General features: G+C 38.6%; 1 protein-coding gene across 3 annotated transcripts in view; it reads right to left on the reverse strand.

Annotated features, from left to right (window-relative positions):
* Cdh8 (cadherin 8) overlaps positions 1-15,070 on the reverse strand; it is a 375,044-nt gene that overhangs the window by 343,789 nt on the left and 16,185 nt on the right. The gene's annotated exons all lie outside the window — the stretch shown is intronic.

Genomic DNA, 15,070 nt, shown 5'->3' on the forward strand with positions numbered 1-15,070 from the left:
TGTTTTCCTGGCCTACATTATACATTGCCCAGAATGTGGGGTGCTAGGTTATATTAAGGAACGTAATCTTGGATAATGGGAAACTAAGAGGTCACAAGGCAGCATGAGCTTTGAAAACCTGCTTTAATAATGTCCCTGGGGAGAACGTCTATTATTAATCCCGGTTTGCAGTCTCCGTTCACCAGAGTAAACAAGGAAGATGCATGGTTCCTGGGTTTAAAAAGAATACATAAACAATGTGATTGGATGGAGCCCTTAAAAGGTGATGGGATTGAGGGCTTCCTTACCTCCAACACTGGCATGCTGAAGGCTTTAGGAGTAAGCTTACCTACTGGATACATGTTAACAATCTCAATATACTTCCTAGTTGAGGAGAGGAACCACAGGGGAACCGCCTCTTTTCATGCTCAGAATTTGACAAAACATGCACGAGTTGCAATGGTCTTAGTAAAATGCACCCGAGAAAGGCAAGATGCCTGATTTTACTGTGGCTCATATACTATCTTAGTTTTCCTCTTGGTCTGGTCTGCTGGGTTGTTGGGATAACTAAAAAAAATAAATAAATAAATAAATAAATAAATAATAAAGCTTTTTTTGGAAGAGCAAACTGTCTCAGATAAAAATAAGAAGGCTTCCATGTTTCCATGTTCCAAAAGAGCATATCCATGTGGGAAGAAACAGAAGGGAGAACCAAATAAAGTGAGGGAGAATGTGGCTGAGAAAAGCAGAAGAAAGATTTGGTACTGTACAGCCCATTTTACACTCCAATCCCAAATTTCCATCCTACTGACCACTCCATAGAGTGACTCAGTTTCTCTGAATTTGTGCCCTCTTTGGGGACAGTTGATAGTAACGATCTGTGTCATAAATGAAGCCTGCATACAGTGCCATAAATTAGAAGGCACTAGCCCCTCGAAAAGTATGAGTTTCCTTGATCCCATTTAGCAGAGTCATCAACTTTCACTGTTTCCATTGTTCATTAGATAATTAAATACATATGTGCCCATATGTATTCGTGAACTTCGCTCAGCCTTCTCCAAAGTCATTTTAAATTTTAAAATATTTGCACAAATTAAGTTGCTTCTGTGATCAAATATAACAAAGATAAATCCTAATTCAATGTTTTTATTCCCTCCCCCCACCCTGCAATGCATCCTGCACGGTTTTGGTCTTGACCTGGCTGAAGGGAATGAAGAAAAGACAGACACATAGAAACGCATACTGCAAAGCTGGAATCAAGCGAAGCCTGCTTGTTCTCACGAAGCATCTCCAACCATGTAACAATCTAGAACCTCCTTGCTTTTCTATATACAGTATGGGAGGGAATATGAGAAGGAATATACAGTATGAGAAGGCTAGTAGGAGGTCTCTGGAAGAGGGATGGAATCATCTGGGAGGACGAAGCTGCATTTTTTTAGCTTTTGCAAGCATTTTTCAATAATTTTAAACACCTTTACTTGAACCGGAGGGACACTTTGCCATCTCTCTGTGGCTCACTCAGCGGAAAGCTTTGAAACTTTTCCATGAGTTTGAAATACTGGGGTCCTTAATATGAACATGCCCATATCAACAATTTGCAGTCACTCAGGACTTCAATTCCTTACACATTTCTCAGGGATTCTTCTGTTGCACACATACCACAAATGAACATTCATAACAAAACACTTTTAAAAGACATAACGGACCAAAGGTTTAACCAACAATAATGTTTCTACTTTCTCATTTCTCCCCTAAAAAAAATTGGAGATTGCAAGCATGAACTGCAAGATACAATAATTTTAGATATTCCTGGTTAAGTCATTATGTTCCTGATGAGTTATAATGCCAATGGTCACAATTTTGTTTCTGGCATCAACTGCTAAAATGTACATAAGGTTAAAATCTCGTTTGTTGGTGCACTCAAATTGTTCTAACTTCCTGCTGAGTCTGGCTACTCATGGTTATTCAGCAAATGTCATGTGTCAAAATGAAAATACACTTTTTTTTTTTTCAAAAATAGCACAGCTGTGGGGTCAGAACTGCTTTCTAGGTATGTGTTAACCTATCGAAACACATCTGTCCAGGGACTAAAACAGAGCAGTCTCTCCCTGGTGAGACTCGTCTGTGGTCCTCACATCCAGCAGGTACACCTTTGCTCTACCACAACCACACACTGCTCCCATCCATCCCTCCTTCCTTCTCTCCTGCCTCCTCCACTATCTCACGCTTTCAATCTCCCTAACTTGACCTTTATCATGCCTGCTCGTTTTTTTTCTAATTTCCCTTTCCTATCATTTTGGATCCGTGAAGTTTTGTGATCCTATAGAAATATCTTTCGTTTTGTATGGTTTCTGCTTTGTGGTTACCTTTTTATAGCCTGGCATATCTTCCTTCAGGTTTCAATAGATGTGATAAAACACCTTTGACCAAAAACAACTTCAGGAGGAAAAATGTGGATTTCATCTTGTGTGTCCAGGTAACAGCCCATTATTGATGAAGTCAGGACAGGAACCTGGAGGCAGGAGCTAATACAGAGGTCATGGAGAAGTGCTGCTTACTCTTTTGTTCCTCATGGTTTGCTCAGTTTGCTTTCTTATAGCACGCAGGACCAACAGCCACGGGGTGGGACCACCGTCCATGATTGGGGTCGTCTCCCATCTATCCTCAATAAAGAAAAGGCTGCCCAGACTTGCCCACAGGCCAGTCCAATGGGGGCATTTTCTCAGTTGAGTTTCCCTCTTTCCAACTGACTCTGGCTTGTACCAAGTTGTTTAAAAACTAATTCACATGGGGGAGCCAATGGTTGGACATTGTGACACGGCTCTATCACCAACAAGCATGCTGAACCATCTTCACACCTATCCTGGGATGCATGCAACCTATGATCCATGCATTGGAATATATATATATATATATTCATGGGAGGTGCTAAAGTACCCATGCCTTCATGTCTGCCATTTCATCACTCAGTTTCTTCTTTTTGCTATCTTTTCTTCCAAAGGTGTGATGGAGAGAGAAAAGATTGGGCTATTTAAATACAGTTCTGGTAACCTCATAGATATATTGAATTTGGGAAGGGCTATTAAAATAATCAGATTGTTAGCCTATGAGTCTAATGACAGTGAAGGCAGAGAGAAGATGGGAGAAACAGCAGCTTTGATCAATAAAATACGAAATAGCAAACGCAATGATTTCTGAAAGCAGCGTCACAAGGCCGATTACAAAATACTCCTGCAAAGGCAGAAATGCAACCAGAGGATGAGCACTGACAATATACTGCGGCTTTGAAAGAACACTTGCATGCACATATCCATGCACTCAGATGTGTGTATGCTCACACACGGGCCACGTAAGGCAAGCCTGCCGCAATAAGAATTCACTTACTGGCTTAAGCTCACATAAGCACATAAAAAGGAAAGGGAAAGAAAGACTTCACTATAAATAACCCTGCCACATTCTAAATAAAGCCTTTGGTATCTGGGGAGTCTGACTTGCTTTAAGGAGTTATTGGATTTGGTCAATTTTAATAGCCATGTTTGCTCTTTCCCCAAATTACTTTTCCTCAGAGAATTGTCTAGAGGCATGAGAGGGGTTTACTCTCAGTGGATCCAGTGGACGATGTATGCCAGCAGCAAAGAACATGGCCAGGATACCCAGAAGAGTGACATTATATTCAGGATTGAAAAAGGAGGAAGAAGAGCTGAAAAAAAGTGAAAGACAAAGGCACAGTATCATTTAAATCAGATGCACAGAGTCACAAGTGGCCACAAGGACTCACTGCAGAGAGCTGAGTGAATTGCTCTTCCCACCTCTGGAGCCTGGGCAAGACTGCCCAGCAGCTCGAATTCCAGCATGCAGGGGATTGTTACTGAATTATTCAGCATTTGCACAATTAGTTCAAGCAACTCGAGGATAAAAGCATTTCGTCTTCTTTTAGTTCCTGTCTACATGTACAGGATTTTATGTTTCATCCCCCTCAACCATTCCACTTCACTTTCTGCTGTTCCGGCAGTTCCCACTTTCAGAGAAACCTAGAAAATTGCACACTTCTGACCGAAGACTGCAGTGAGCTGGCTTAATGCCTCCGCTCTGGAGGAGCTAAGAACCACACCAGGCTCAGGAAAACCATTTCCCTCTCCTCACTGGATCGCTGAAAAGTGGCTGCACATCCAAATCTAATTCTCATAGCTATAAAATGGGGAATATTAGAAACATACAAACATATTGAAAGGAACTAGCAAGATGCCTGAACCATCAATAAAAATGCTCACTTGCTAAGGCTTTCTCCACATCACTTCCTCTTACTTCACTGACCAGAAATGATGCAATAGATATATTATATGCATATGCAATAACAATGCAGTCAGGTTATGTATAGATGATTAATCAATGGTATATGTATGCATATATGTATATGTGTTTTTTGTATGTCTCTGCCTGTGTCTCTATGTGTGCATGCTTATGTGTGTAAGTGCAGGTGTTAGCATGCTCTGGTGCACCTGCATCATTCAAAGGACAATAAACACCTTCTTTGAAACAAGCTATCTCACTTGCTGCTGGTAACCGTTGCCAAGCTAGCTGTCCTGAGAGCTTCCTAATAATTGTCCTTTCTCTCCTTCCTCCTCACTCTTGGAATGCTGAGACTGTAGGCCTGCAGTAGCACCATGTCTGGTTCCACATGAGCTCTGATGATCTGAAGCCATGTTCTCAGGTTTGCGAAGTAAGCATGTTAACCAGAGGGCCATCTTCTCGGCCCCTAGGTATGTTTCGCTGAGATAAAGATCTCATTGTGCTGCCAGGGCTTTCCCTACACTGGTTCCAGTTTCCCTAGCATGAGGATTATAAGTGTGTATCACTATACCTGGCTTATCAGGTATTTGAAAATGAAAAAGTTAGAGAGAGAGAGAGAGAGAGAGAGAGAGAGAGAGAGAGAGAGAGAGAGAGAAACATTGTACTAACCCTGCTAAGTTTAGAAAACAGTCCACAAATCACTGTGACCATGGGACCTGTCATTCCTAGGACCAGACTACAGTACTGTCATCTCCCTATAAAGAAAATAATACAATCACCACATGCAGGTGCAAAAGCACACATTTCCTTACCCAGGAAATGCAACAATACATTCATTCTTACCAACAAAATGTATACAGATGTTTGCAAAGAAGCCTTGCTACTCAGTCAACATTTCTAACATGTGCTCCTACCAAACTATTATATTCTAATCATGAGAATACACCTTGGTATTCATGAGGGGTTTTACTTTCCTCATCTGAAAATTGGGGTCTCACCCTAGGACATTAAGAACTTACCACTTAGGATTCAGATGCTATAATGTTACCATGGTTACCAGAGAAAGCTTTGAAGTGCCCTGCCCAGATCTGACTCCTGCATTCCTACTCACTCACTATTTGCTAAATGTGTGCATTCTAATGGCTTTAACTCTTCTTGTCACTGACTCCTGATACGGTAATGAGTAAATCGTACCTTTACCAATGATTTGCTGTGGGGCTTGACCAGGAACCTCCACGAAAATGTAATGTAAACCCTCAATAGGTTCTAAGTGCTTACAGTCATTACTCTACCACTGAATTTTCTTCCCCTCTTTAATGTCCCTGAATAATGTCATGAATTTCATTGTCACCACCATAATATTCACAGCAACAACTGTCTGTTCCACATAGCTGATCTCTTCCACCCCCAAGATTAGAAAGAAATAGAACTATACAGCCAGTCATTTAGTCCCTGTTCATTCCCATTCTTTCTGAGCAAGCTCATTTGGGTTCTGCTGTTGTCTCCACTGCAGCCCAGTGACATTTGATCCTCTGTACATTCCAGAACACATCTGTAAAACTGTGTTTAAAGACAGAAAGAAAAGGAAGAATCCCATGGTTCCAGGGAGGGTATAGACAATATTAACACATGGCTTTGGGTACATGGATTTTTTCCTTTGCCAGGTCACACACGACCACAGGACCAGAGGAACGAGTCCTGCCTGCCTTGCACCTTCCCCATAGCGTCTGGGTTCAAATGAGATGAACACTGACTTGTTCCCCAGGCTGTCTCCTGAAGGTTCTTCCAGTACCATCTCTGCGACTGCTGTGACTATTCTTTTCACTGTTATTATTTTTGGTGGGGAAGGGGGAAACTGGAAGAACTGAGCCTGGATGTCAAGACCAAAAAATAAATAAATAAATAAATATGAACAAAATAAAACTGATAAATAATTGCAAAAATCATGATCTAAGCTTTTGGGGAATTCACTATTGATGAATTTACTGAAAACTATGTCTTTTAATGTTTTCTGAATATTTAAATGCAATGCTGTACATATCCAGCTAAATGTTTTAATTACTTAAATATGAAATATATTTAAATACTTAATGCTTTCATGTGTACATAAATGACCTAGATATATGGCTAAAATGCAGGGCTGATTCAGTGAGTCTGGATACACAGTTGTTAAATGGAACTTTGTAACTCTTACGAGTTTACAGACATTGCCAGTGTTGGGGAGCCCAAAAGGCTTACATTGAGTTGTAAGAACACAGTCTGCCATATTCTTCTCCAAGGTATAGCATCTACAAGGATTCTTGACTGATCTGTAACCTCAGGAGGTAATCTGAGTGCCTGTTGAAGAACACGGCCACATCTTAATTGAACATTCAAAAGTCAGTGCCTGTATTTCAAAATAAATGAAGATGTCAAGCCATGACTAGATGATGTTGAATGTGTAGGACTGAATTTAAATTAAATATAAGTGACATAAATAAAGTATAATATATATATATATATATATATATATATATATATATATATATATATATATATATATATAATCAGCATCAAGGAAACATGTCCAGCCAGGCAAAATAAGACCTTGGAAATTCTCTAGCACATTGACCTTCCTTAAGTAGCATAATTCTATAGCTAATATTTCTAGGTAATTCTTATTTTCTGAAAGATTCAAATGAGCATGTAAACTGACTGAACTACCTAAAGACTGCAAGGTAATTTCCCACTTAAAGATCATATATAAAGCCTTTACATCTGCCTAATATCTGGTCTGTTCCATGGTAATGAAAGTCATTTACTATTCCACAGTACTGCAGACACATTGAATGCTCTTACTTCCTTGTTGCATAAAGATGATTAAATATGTTTAGCACTGTAATTGATTAATTGATGAGATTCACCATTCACTGGCCAAGTGCGTAAGACAGGTGTAGTTTTTCTGTTTTGTATAAGGTTTTATTTACAAAGCACTTAAAATGAAATAAATTTCCAAGAATTTATTACGGATGGATGGCACTCTGAGTTCTTTTTTTTAATGAGCAGAATACTATTACCACTTATTTTCAGTAATTTCATGGCTTTTAATATAATAAAAAACATTATTAAAAATAAAATGCAGAAAATTCTCTTGTAAACAAAGTGATAATCTGGCTATACATACTAAAAACGAAGATTGAGCCTGGAGATATATTTATTAATCTCTGAATCAATGGCAAGAATTAATTCCTCATTTTGTGTAAAGCAGCTTGCCTGGATGCCACACACTCATTACATATTTGAATTTTTTTATGAGTTTAGGTTGTTTTTAATTTGATAAATACTTGTGTAAAAACAGTGGATAGTGGTTAGACAAGTGTTTCGCACTCTCCTAAAATTATTCCAAAAAAAAAAAAAACCCAAGAACCTTGACAGTGTGTGGGTCTCTTGCAGGGGTGCAGCAATGACCATACAAAGGTGTGAACCTGGAAGGTGGGAACTAACAGGTTATTAGGTAGGTAAGTATTCGCTCAGAAGCATATATATTCCACATTTGAATACATACATTTTCATATGAATAGGTGGTTATATATTCGCATAATAATATATGTGTGTTAGGAATTTTTATCACACATGAATATTATGACTCAATTGTATGCACATTTTATTCCTAATTTCTGAAAATTGTGATGTTGCTGCAATGTTCTAAAGTTATTTGTCATGAGTTTTCAGGGGCTTCATTCAGAAGGTATAGCAAATATACCTTCTAGTTATTTAGTACTAAAGTTCATCCAATATAGTTAGATAGATTTTCGTTCATCCATGTATAACAATAGAAAACAATTCTGTATTTTTACTACTGTCAAACTTTTGTTCTTTATTCATAAAATAGAATGACTAACCTCCTTATTTTACCCTATGTGCTGTTATTTTGTATCAATTAGATAAGACAAAATGATTAGTAAAATGGCCATCAAAGGAATGATGAACTACAAGAATAGTTTTATAAGAAATCTGACTTAGCCAGGCAGAGGCACATGCGTATTTGTGAGTTCAAGGCCAGTCTTTTCTACCCACCAAGTTCTAGGACAGCAAGAACTATCACACAGAGAAACCCTGTCTTGAAAAAACAAAACAAAAAACTAAATAAAACAAAAGCAGGGCCGAGTGGTGCAGGTCTTTAATCCCAGCACTCTGGAGGAGAGGAAGACAGATCTCTGTGAGTTTGAGTTCAGCCTGGTCTAGAAAGCAAGTTCCAGTACAGTCTGAGCTACACAGAGAAACCTTTGTAAAGTTTGATTTAATTTATTTTGCTATCTGTAGAAATAAGCCCCAGTTATCCTCCAATTTTCACCATGCATGTATTATGTGGGGAGGTAAGCAATTTATTTATAATGCTTCCTTTTTATATTTTAATTTTTTGTTGTAGCATTAGGACCTAACATAAGCATCACAGTCTAATTTCTATTTACAGTTCATATGGAGTAATCCAGCAAATACTGTGTACAATTTTAAAAGATGAGGAAGTACAATTTGTTTGTCTCTCTTCACATCTTCTCAAAATATTTCAACTAACACGAAAATGTATATGGTCACCTATTCATAACCGAAAGGGCAAATATCACACCTATAGAGTCAAAAGAGCTTTGCACATATTTAACAAAATTCAGATGATTTTATTTGGGTGCATATTCACAACAATATAGGAACATCATATAGTCAACTAATCATCATCTTTTATAGAAATAAAACTTAAATGTCAGAGAATATTTGTACAAATCTTAAGCCTCTATCACCTGGTTTCTTTTTAGAGAATGTAGCAAACAAGGTAGGAGAATAAGGGCTTCAGAAATAAAAACCCAGATGTCTGAGACTTCAGTCACTAGCAAACACAGTTAATTCCGAATGTGACCATGTGAGTGTTCAGCAAGAGTCTTATATGTACATGCATGTATGTGTGTCAGTGTGTCTGTGTAGATATGTATGAGAGCCTGATTCTGCCTCGGTCCTTAGTAGATTTTGACAGTTGAGAGTATGACCTTTATTTGTATCACCATCAAATAATTTTCAACTGGCTTGACCTACCTGATATTTTCAGGTCAGGACACTGAGCAAAAGGCAGGCATCATTTGTTGTGTGGCAAGATTGAGACACACAATGCTGACTTGCATTTTTGCCAAATTATTGGTGCACACAGTTCTGTCTGAGGAGGCAGAAGCTTCACAGAACTGACAGAGAATTGTTCTTGCAAGGCCAAAGATCCAATTTGGCTGTGGCTGCCTTGCCCAGTGCTCTTAACATGCAAAGGCCTGGCAAAAATAATGGCGTGTCAAGTGCAATTTTCCTACCGGCCGCTGACACCGTAAACTGTAATATAGTGTAATTACTTGGCATCGCATGTCCTTCATACTAAGTACCACCCAAACGATTGCCAAGTTACAGGGAAGAGGGAAGGTTAGAAGGTCAAATTTAAAGAGAGAAAATGAGTCAGTGCCTTGGAGGAAGAGGATTATAAATAGACTAGGCATCACCAGTGAGAGAATTACATCCAAATAAGGAAGGCATCTGAAGCCCAGGTAGGAGGAAAACAGGCAGCAGACACAGGAGAGGAGTTTATGTAAGAGAGAGATTTAGGATAGAATAATGCTGACCACCTGGACGGCCAGATACCTTTGTCGAAAAATAAAACAATGTGAGAAAAAGAGAGTCATGGGGGTCACTGAACAAGAGCTGAAACAACAGGGCTTGAAAACTGAAACACATTTACATATTCTTGTTCTATGAACATTGGTGGCTGAGTATATTCCCCCATGTACTTGAGGAGAACAGGGCTAAACTAAAAATTTGATAGATCTCCCATAGATATTTGCTTGTCCCTTCACCTTGGTATAAAAATACAAGTCCTAAATATCTTTGCTTTGCAATATAATAGATTGAAGCTTGCACACACGTGTGTGTGTGAGCGCACACACACACACACATACACACACACACACACTTCATATCTTTTAGTGAGATACAGGACTTCACACCTGCAGTATCAGCATGAGGGTAGCTGAAAGCAATTGCTATGCATTCAAGACCTAAGCTGCACATAGTACCAGACCAAGCTACAATGTGTCCAACGCAATTCTATGAGAGACTAGGAATCCAAAAACGGAGTTCCTGTGAATAATGAACGGAGTTGGTAAACTTCTAAAAGAGGCTCCGGAGAACTCTCTTGTCCTATTTGGCCTTCCAGATGCACTATGAACATAGCAGTCTTTATCCTGAAAATGACCCTTTACTAGTAGTACCCCTTCTGGTGCCCTGACCGCATACCTCCAGTGTCTCTTGTCTTTTGCCAACCATGTAAGATATGTTAGCTTAGATCATTCCCACTGAACAATGCCATCTTGACATTATCTCTGCTCTGCACATAAGTTTGGTCATGCCATGTCAGCAATGCTTTATAGTTTCATCTTGTGTCCTTTTCCATGCAGCTAATGTGTCTTGTATCACAGGTTATTTCTTGGGAACTTGTCATGTGCCTACAGAATAGGTTAGCCCCCTCTGTTTGCTCCCACACCACCACATGCCTTCACTTCAGAGTACTTTCCTTAATTTAATATGACATTTTTTTCACATGATTAATTTTATCAGTCTCCTCTTGAGCCATATCTGTGTTTGTTCAGTTACTGAGACCCCAGACAATGCAATACCTAACAGATGTAGCAGATGCAGTTGCTTAATGTACAGTTATGGTCTCTTTCTATACACTGCCTCCTTACTACAGAGATGTCTCAAGATGAAGCCAATCTGCCTATCAGAAAGGATGCATGCACAATTTACCATGAGAACAAGTTTATTTTAATCTCAGTTACAAGCTTGATCAAAAACCACAGTGCCACAGTGGGATTTCTCCCCTTCCTTTCTACCATCAGACAATATAAGATTATTTGGGTTAAGAGTTCCATGAACTGTTACGTTCCCTGTCAGAATTTCCAGAGGAACTCATTGCTGGGATTGGGAGCACTGTGGAGCTTTTAGGATTTATGATCTTGTGAACAAGCTAAGTGTAAGCTTCTTCACTGAGACCTGGAGACAGGAGTGAAGGCTGCTCGGATGGTATTTGTCTTTCAGAAGTTGTGAAAGATCATATATAGTCTACCTTGAACAAAAAGCACAGACAAAACTTTGAAATATGTTACACCTGCCACCTGTGAGAGACCCAGGTTCCACAGGCATGATTCTTCAAACTCTTTAAAAGAGAACTCTTTGAGAAGTGGGCATTCCACCTTTACTACCTGGAAAGAGACATCAAAATCAATACATATACACAGTTGTTTAACTCCCCATCTCCTATAGCTATAGGAAAGAGAACACAAAAACATTGTATTGAACACTTTATTGAAAAATGCCACTTGTGTTAAATCTAATTGAGCTTATATGACTTTTTCCAAACTTCTTCACTGTAGAATGTCCATTCATGCGTTTGTAGGAAATTTCATTGCCTGTTTCGTTTTAGGCAGCTACTGTTCTTGAATCCTGGGATTTTGGATATGGAACAATTAATACAAATGAATCATTTAAGAAACATACGTTCTGGATGCAGACCAACTGTAAGCTTAGTGAGAAGTACGTTAGATGATGATTATACAGTAATGAACCGTGTAGAGAAAGAACAGGAAATACTGAAGGAGGGGCAACCATATACCAGACAAAATGAACAGAGATGGGCCCTTGAAAAATGGCTTCTATGTTCTTCTATGTTAACAAGAAACACAAAAACTTCTCAGCTTCTGAACAAGGAAATTTGCTATCTTTCTATATGTTCATAATGTTGAATCAAGCATGTCCAAATTACAACCCATACTGACTACACACATGTACGGCCATGGATAGCTTTAAATGTGGTAAATCACAAAATTTTACACTTACATAAAATACTATGATACGGTTTTATAATTCAACATGAAGTTCTTGAGTGAGAATTTTGTATATGACAACGTGAAAAAAACAAGTTGGCTGCCCTCTAATTAATTGAAGCAATCTCCTTCCTATTCTATTCTGCCTCACCAGACTGAGAACCAGGAGCCCTTTACTCAGTCCTCCCTGCTCTGATCCTATAAATATGGACTAGAGAAGGGGCCTCTTTGGCTCCATAGTCTTGTGCTCACACAGAAAGAGAAATATCAGTGTTTGGTTGTTGTTCTTGATATTTTTTATCGTTTTATGTCTAACTTATCTGCTGCAGCTATTCACAAAACAAAATTGAGAACCCAGTTATAATCACTACATGACAAATATTACACAGCTGACATTTCATTCACTTTTAACACAATCCTTGAAAAGCTTCAAAAATTTTCTCAAGGTGAACACCCAAAAATGACAAAAATCAATGTTCAAAGCTCTGGAGTGTATCTCTAATATCTAGGTCCTTTCTCGACACCCAGCTGCCACCAGTATGTAAAAACAGAGCTTGGATAATATAAAGATGTATGTGTAATCCCAAAGAGCCAATCACTCAAAAGCTGACTCTGCCCTTGAGCTTGAACTCAGAAGGCTAGGTCTGAGGCCCCCAACATCGCAACTTGCAGGAGGGCCTTTTAAAGAGCAGGTATGTTCATAGGTAACTAATGCTTCTCAGCTGGTTCCTGGGGAGAAGCTCTGCAGTGAAGTGGTATAAAGAGTCAAACGGAGAAGACTGTGCATAAAGATAAAACATCACAAAACACCAGTGAGCGCCCTGATGTGGACCATCCCTGCACTCAGCCTGACACATACTCAGAAGCAGTCACCTACAATAGATTTTCAGCTTCACAAAAGTCCACAATAGCAAAAATTAAGGCTGTCATCTTTTAGTAGTCATTTGATTTAAGGGGGAATACATGTGATTGAAAATATTTGCAGCAAAATTCTATCAAAAAATCATGTAGATGTGATTGAGCAATTGATTTGGAATCTGGCCATAGTACAGAGCAGGCAGAAGAACTAATTCACATGCAGTGTCTGTTGCTGAGAGACTCAAGAGCATGCTGGCTATTTCAAAGTCCTGAGGTTCACTGGGATTTCTATCATTCAAAGAAGCAAGACACCTCAAGCATGTGTAAATCGCAGAGGAATCCTGAATGCCTGGCTATTTGACTCTGTCCCTTTTGCTTCATGTTAGAAATGGAGGTGAAATCAGCTTTCAGATTCTAAATTTAAAATAATTGGTTTAATTACTTTTTCTATTCAGATAAAAATGGATTACTCTTCGGGGTACAATAGATTCAGTTATTTATATTATGCAGGACATGTCTTAATTGATATACCCTCATAACAAGGTGACTCGCAGAAGCAGGGAGGAATCATCCATCCATTAACTACTTATACACATAACTCCAGAATTTCATATGGGATAAAAATTGCTCACCATGGAGCTGGTTAAAATATTTGAATATAGAGAAGAGGGAATGGACAGACTTTCTATCCTATATTCAAAACTCAAGTGCAAATTACAAATTTCAGGTACTTAGTGAATTTTAATATAGTATGATGGTTGAAATTATGATTCTGGGAATCTCATATAGAATGTTTTTTCAAATTCATAATTAGGTTTATTAATTTACCTAAACTTCAGTCTTTACATTTGTAGAAATGATAAAGCTAATCAAGAAGTCTGGATCTAGAAGTAATGGGACCAAATGCAATTTGGAATTCAGAACTTCTGCCACTTTTAGAAGCATATTAAAACGTATAAACTTTAGAGGAAGTAGCAACCTCAGCAGGGTTCAGGGCAGCACCCTGTAATCAGCAATGCTAACATTTCTCCACTGAAGTACAGGAGCAGTCATTGTCATGGGATACATTATGGCTATAAAGAACCTCAACTCACCTTTCCTACTAGAGTTTATATGTATAGAAAATCTTTCATGAATTATTTTTTCATTAAAAAAATGGATCATAAATCTGTTTTAGTGAATATATTTTATAAGTGTTTGTGCACATACATGAATATATAGACATACATATATATATGTACATTCATATGCATATATGATCGGCCATTGTTAAAGGCAAAAAGTCTGTGCCAACCAAGTATTTTTATAATAGTAATTAATATATAGTTAATAGTCAGTACTGACCAAAATACAAATTCTTTAAAGACAAAGACCGCTGCTTTAGTAAGATACTCCCAAGTGCTTATAACCAGTGCCTGGTAGTTAGCTAGGACTGCAGGAAGCCCAGTGTAATGAGGCATGTTTCCTGCACACCTCCTCTGTCAAGAAGCACAGAGAAGAGCAAATATACCTGAAGGAGGCTCAGTTGTAACACAAGATGACAGAGCAGAGCAAGGGAACCAAAAGGGCCTAGTGAGACACAGGAGCTAAGTCTTAAAGATCTGTGCTTTGAGCCCTACCACATCCTTTTGAAGTCACTGAGCTTGGGAAAGGATAACATGGGATTCCTTTTTCAATCTTGTTTATCGGGAATGTCAGTCATTGTCAGGTTCATTGTTATGAAATCTGTTTTTTTTTTAACTTTTCTTTTTGAGACTTGGTTATCCTGTACCCAGGTAGTAGGGGGTGGCCTTGAACAACTAATCCTTCCTTCTAACAGGATTATCAGTATATATCACCAAGACTGGTGTATATGTATGTATGTGTATATATAAAACACTGCAGATCAAACCCAGGGCTTCTCACATGCTAGAAAAGAATGTTACCAACTGCATAATGCCGTCACCATCGGTCCATCCCTAGAATTTGAAGTATGATGACAGTGAATGCCAAAATGTGCAAACACAGATGACTCTGAGGAGTGAACATGTACACATCTTTGAAGCCCTGTAACACTA

Source organism: Myodes glareolus, chromosome 22 (assembly GCF_982192425.1).
Source record: "Myodes glareolus chromosome 22, mMyoGla1.1, whole genome shotgun sequence".
Lineage (NCBI taxonomy): Eukaryota > Metazoa > Chordata > Mammalia > Rodentia > Cricetidae > Myodes > Myodes glareolus.